General features: G+C 58.3%; 1 protein-coding gene across 2 annotated transcripts in view; it reads right to left on the reverse strand.

Annotated features, from left to right (window-relative positions):
• Positions 1-5,646, reverse strand: part of Cdh22 (cadherin 22) — a 125,072-nt gene extending 119,426 nt beyond the window's left edge. Inside the window, exon 1 of one of the 2 annotated variants that reach the window (XR_005501800.2) lies at positions 5,507-5,646. The gene's annotated coding sequence lies outside the window, so the exon portion shown is untranslated. The remainder of the gene's footprint in view (positions 1-5,506) is intronic. The other variant, NM_019161.3, reaches the window with a different exon arrangement.
• Between the last annotated feature and the right edge of the window lie 354 nt (positions 5,647-6,000).

The following is a 6,000-nucleotide window of genomic DNA, read 5'->3' on the forward strand; positions in this document are numbered from 1 at the left end:
GTCCCCTGTGCGAGAACCCTGCTGAGGAGTGGGTACTGTGTGTATCCTTAGCACTAATAAAGTGGCAGCCTCCGAGGGTGAGCACCAACATGGGCCCAGGACCCAAGAGCAGCGTCCTTTTGCAGATCAGAGAAGAGTACACCTTCCTTCAGGCACACGCAGTTGCCTTTAGGGCGCCCAACTTATTGAGTGGAGGCAAAATAGATTTCAGATCCTACTCTCCTGCAGTGCAGAATCCCCTCAAGACAGTCAACAGCCAGCCCAGGGACAAGACAGCTATGCCTCCAGCCTCCCTGTTCTGTGCCTCTGCCTCCCAGGATCTAGTCTCCTTCCATGCATAGAGACGCAGGCCATTGTGCAGTGTAACTTTCCTGTCAGCCTTTACCCTTCCCAGGTGAGACAAAGTCTGGTTAGTGCCCATTGTCCTGATGACAGCATTGAGATCAGAGTCTGTCTTGAGTAAGCACGGGTGGGGTGGGCTGGGCTGGGAGCATGACCCTAGACCCAGACCCAAAAACAAAACTCAAGGTGCTAAGAAGCTGAGGCCTCACACCAAGCACTCCATCCGAATACAGCGTGCTCTGAGCAGCTAAAGCTGGTGGAGTGGACCCCCCTTGTATGTGGGAGACATTGGGGAAATGAGGCTTCAGTTCCCCAGCCCCGACCTGAGGTGCTGGTCTCCTCCCAGCCAAGAATGACTGACGCTGAGTGTCCTAGTTCACGAGGAAGGGTTGGTACAACCCTAACTTGGGTCTCAGCCTAGCCCTCCATCCTCTCCCAGGCCACCCTGCATGGTGCAGTTACATAAACAGGAACTCATCCTCCCCTCACACCCAGGGCTGTATTTCCAATGGATTTTCCTGGTGGAAGAAAACAGGAGAAAACTCCGATAAAAGAGGGAATTTAATTGGCCGGCTCCTTTATTGGTGTGGTAACTAAACTGTTCCGAACTTTGCTGTGTTGCAGGCCCCTGTTCCAGCCACCGCCCAGTCCTTCCCAGGGAGTCTCAGAACCCCCAAAGGATGAGGGCACAGAGAACCCCAGAGACCCAGCCTCTGGGCAAAAGCAATCAAGAGCGTAGTCACCTTACATGCACGTGCACACGCAGGCGCACACACTCTATACACATGAACCCAGGGTCACAACAGTTTGTCACCTAACAGCTTTCCTCCCCAGGGAGCTTGGGCATCTACCTCAAACACCTCATGCTGCATTGGAAGTACGCATCTTCCTGCTCTGCCTACAGTCCGAGGACAAGAAACGGATCCGTTTTCCCTCAGACTCGTCCAACATAAGCTGGTGAGGCCTGGGTATCAGGGTATCTGGGTTCCCATTCTGCCCTTTGGTAGTGTTTGCCTTGCGACCCCACAACCTGCTCTCCAATACTTCAAGATGGGAAGGAGGACAGCCCAAGTAGATAGACTCAGACAGGATGGCCCAGAGGCAGATAGCTTAGGCTGAGAGACCTAGCTGGCTTGGTAAGGCACCTGCTGAGAGGCACTGGTGCCCTTGTAGTGAAGGAAGGAAGGAAGATCACACAGACTCCCCCTCATCATCCCAAGAAGGGTTTTAGGGAACACCGGAAAAAGCAGGGAATCCTGCTGCAGCAGAGAGAGGCTTGGGGAAGAAGATGCCTCCTGATCTGACAGAGAGAAACTGAGGCAAGCAGGGTGAAAGAAGGCGGCAACATGGAGTATGGGACCGTGGTAGAGGGAGAGACTGGAGGCCTGCAGGCTGCCGAGGAGCTTGCCACCACGGTTTAGACTGGTTTAGACTTTGCAAAGCCGGGATGCCTGAGTCAGAGTGGGATTCACGGGATGGGTTGGGGGAAGAGAAGGCGGAAACTAGGGCAAAATGAATCTGGGAAAATCTAGACCCTTCCTTTGCCCCTTGCTGCTTCACCAGACAGTTTCCACGGCCCTGGAAGCATAGGAGGAGCCTGAGGTCAGAAAAGGCCTGATTTTAGTCCCCAGGGAGCCAAGCAATTGTGCCAAAGCCATTTCCTTCAGGATTATTAGCAGAGGAGTGTTAAACCATGCTCAATGTTTTGTTTACCAACATCCTAAGTGCCCAGCACTGTGCTTAGGGAACTGGCTTAGGCATCTTCCTCCCTCCCTTCCTTCCTTCCTTCCTTCCTTCTTTCCTTCCTTCCTTCCTTTCTTTCTTCCTTTCTTTCTTTCTTTTTTCTTTTCTTTTGTTTCCCCACAACAACCTAACAACTGAGGTTCAGAGGTTCAGAGAGGTGAAGTAACTTGTCCAAAACCACAAAGGCCACAAGTCATAAACCCAGCCTACAGTGACAGAACTGGTAGCAAGCAGATAGCCAGAGATTGGGGGTCTAATGATGAGACAAGAAGTTACTTGACTACAGGTAAGGTGGAGTCTGGTGGAAACATGGGAGGAGAGACGCCCCTCCAGACTCTGGAACTTCCTATACTCAGACCCAGACCATGCCCAGATGTAGGAAGGTATAGTCCCCTGTGCGAGAACCCTGCTGAGGAGTGGGTACTGTGTGTATCCTTAGCACTAATAAAGTGGCAGCCTCCGAGGGTGAGCACCAACATGGGCCCAGGACCCAAGAGCAGCGTCCTTTTGCAGATCAGAGAAGAGTACACCTTCCTTCAGGCACACGCAGTTGCCTTTAGGGCGCCCAACTTATTGAGTGGAGGCAAAATAGATTTCAGATCCTACTCTCCTGCAGTGCAGAATCCCCTCAAGACAGTCAACAGCCAGCCCAGGGACAAGACAGCTATGCCTCCAGCCTCCCTGTTCTGTGCCTCTGCCTCCCAGGATCTAGTCTCCTTCCATGCATAGAGACGCAGGCCATTGTGCAGTGTAACTTTCCTGTCAGCCTTTACCCTTCCCAGGTGAGACAAAGTCTGGTTAGTGCCCATTGTCCTGATGACAGCATTGAGATCAGAGTCTGTCTTGAGTAAGCACGGGTGGGGTGGGCTGGGCTGGGAGCATGACCCTAGACCCAGACCCAAAAACAAAACTCAAGGTGCTAAGAAGCTGAGGCCTCACACCAAGCACTCCATCCGAATACAGCGTGCTCTGAGCAGCTAAAGCTGGTGGAGTGGACCCCCCTTGTATGTGGGAGACATTGGGGAAATGAGGCTTCAGTTCCCCAGCCCCGACCTGAGGTGCTGGTCTCCTCCCAGCCAAGAATGACTGACGCTGAGTGTCCTAGTTCACGAGGAAGGGTTGGTACAACCCTAACTTGGGTCTCAGCCTAGCCCTCCATCCTCTCCCAGGCCACCCTGCATGGTGCAGTTACATAAACAGGAACTCATCCTCCCCTCACACCCAGGGCTGTATTTCCAATGGATTTTCCTGGTGGAAGAAAACAGGAGAAAACTCCGATAAAAGAGGGAATTTAATTGGCCGGCTCCTTTATTGGTGTGGTAACTAAACTGTTCCGAACTTTGCTGTGTTGCAGGCCCCTGTTCCAGCCACCGCCCAGTCCTTCCCAGGGAGTCTCAGAACCCCCAAAGGATGAGGGCACAGAGAACCCCAGAGACCCAGCCTCTGGGCAAAAGCAATCAAGAGCGTAGTCACCTTACATGCACGTGCACACGCAGGCGCACACACTCTATACACATGAACCCAGGGTCACAACAGTTTGTCACCTAACAGCTTTCCTCCCCAGGGAGCTTGGGCATCTACCTCAAACACCTCATGCTGCATTGGAAGTACGCATCTTCCTGCTCTGCCTACAGTCCGAGGACAAGAAACGGATCCGTTTTCCCTCAGACTCGTCCAACATAAGCTGGTGAGGCCTGGGTATCAGGGTATCTGGGTTCCCATTCTGCCCTTTGGTAGTGTTTGCCTTGCGACCCCACAACCTGCTCTCCAATACTTCAAGATGGGAAGGAGGACAGCCCAAGTAGATAGACTCAGACAGGATGGCCCAGAGGCAGATAGCTTAGGCTGAGAGACCTAGCTGGCTTGGTAAGGCACCTGCTGAGAGGCACTGGTGCCCTTGTAGTGAAGGAAGGAAGGAAGATCACACAGACTCCCCCTCATCATCCCAAGAAGGGTTTTAGGGAACACCGGAAAAAGCAGGGAATCCTGCTGCAGCAGAGAGAGGCTTGGGGAAGAAGATGCCTCCTGATCTGACAGAGAGAAACTGAGGCAAGCAGGGTGAAAGAAGGCGGCAACATGGAGTATGGGACGGGCCAAGTCACCACATTCCAAAAAGAGAGTGGTCAGGGTGCGGTAGCGTGGGGGTAGCGTCTTAGGGACGGAGGACACAATAGATAAGCTTGCGGGAAGAAGCAATGGCAGTGGCCAAAGCTAAGCTAGCGAACAAGCCTTTGGCCAAGTTGTGCACTCCTGCCAGTTCTGGGACCCGGGGAGCGCTAGAATCAGACCCCGGTAAAGAGGAACTGGAACACACACTTGCCACAAACACCACCGACTTGGAAGGGTGGGAGAGAAAGCAGGGGGTTCCTGGCAGCTCGGGCATAGAAAGCTTTCAACGGGCCGGCAGGCTTCAGCCATCGCCGCTGTGCCCGCCAGCAGGGGGTGCCCCTGCGGCTTGGGGAGACCTCGGGGGACTCCAGTCTCTCTCTGCGCTCCGCCCGCTGCACCCTACAGGGTAGTCTCCCGCGGCACCCTAGCTAGGACAGGGACCCCATCAGGCCACAAAAAATTGGCGAGGTCAGGTCCCCAGGCAAGGGCGATGTGGATAGGGATAGTGTCCACCGAAGGTCCCACAACCCGCATGCCGCACGGTAGCAAGGTCCACGTCCCCGGTTCCGCACCCCGGGCCCCGAGGGTCAGTCCCAAGTGGCGCTTGCTTTGGACGTGAGCCTGTGGAGCCCGGTCCTTCTTCGTGGTAGGGACAAAGTCCCCGGAGTCGTACGTGGATGGAGAGGGCAACGGTGCCCCTCGATCTCCACCGGCCACCGACGGACTGCCGGAGGGAGCAGGAGTCACGTCGGCAGGGCCTCAAGGGTCCTTGCAGCCTGTCCAGCTCACCCCACCCAGGGGTGGCCGCAGCCGCGCGTGTCGCCGCGGCCCGACCCGCACACGCACCCGCGCGGCGCACACGCTCCCGCCGCGCCGATCGCCGGGCCTCCGGGAGGGGCCGCCAGCCGAGCCGGGGAGGCGCGGGGTGGGTGGCTGGAATGCCGGGGTCCCGGCCCGTATCGAGGCTGGATTCTCCATCTCTGTACCACCACCCCCCTCGCGCTGGCCCTACACCCCCGGCGCCGACACCGCCTTCTTCCCGGCCTGGGGGGCATCCCGGAGCTCAGGACACAGGGACCGCGACTCCAGGGCCGGGAGGTGGCCGGGCTGGGCTCCGCGCCGGGGAAAGTTTGGACGTGGGAAAGTCCCTGTCGCCCCGCCCGGGAGGGGGCGCGGGATGGGCGCGCTTCGGCTGTTGCCCCGGAGCCCGCGCCGCGCCGCGCCCGCCTCTCCCCGGCCCGTGAGCCCTCCCGGCCCGCAGCCTTCCCCGGCGGCGATCGTTTATCCTCCCGCGGGCGCCGCGCGCTCTTACCTCGGGGAGCGGCCGGGCTGCACCCTGGTCCGCACCTTGGGACGCCAGCGAGCGGCAGGATCCGGGCCAGGTCCGGCTCCGGCGTCCGCTCGGAGGAGCGGAGGGAGAGCGGGAGCGAGAGGGGGAGCCGCGGCGGCGAGTGCGCGCGTGTGTGGAGGAGCGAGAGAGCGAGGGAGTGTGCGTGTCTGACTAGGGGGGAAGTGTGCAAGGGACGGATCCCTTCCTTCCTCCCGCAGCCTCTGGTGGAGACTCGGAGAATGCAGCGCCCGCCGGGCAGGAGCGCCGCGCCGCAGGCGGCCGCCGGGCCGGACCCCGCAGCCAGCCGGGGAGCCCGGCCCCCGCCCCGACCGCGCCCCTCCCTCGCCCGCGGGGCCCGGAGGCTCCGTCTCCCCAGTCGCCGGCAGCGGGAAAGCCCCCGGGGGAGTGCTCCTCCTCCTCTCAGCTCTGATCCGCGCGAAGGGAGCGCCCCCAGGAGGGGAGCAAGCTCCCTCCTT

Source organism: Rattus norvegicus, chromosome 3 (assembly GCF_036323735.1).
Source record: "Rattus norvegicus strain BN/NHsdMcwi chromosome 3, GRCr8, whole genome shotgun sequence".
In the NCBI taxonomy this organism is placed as follows: Eukaryota; Metazoa; Chordata; class Mammalia; order Rodentia; family Muridae; genus Rattus; species Rattus norvegicus.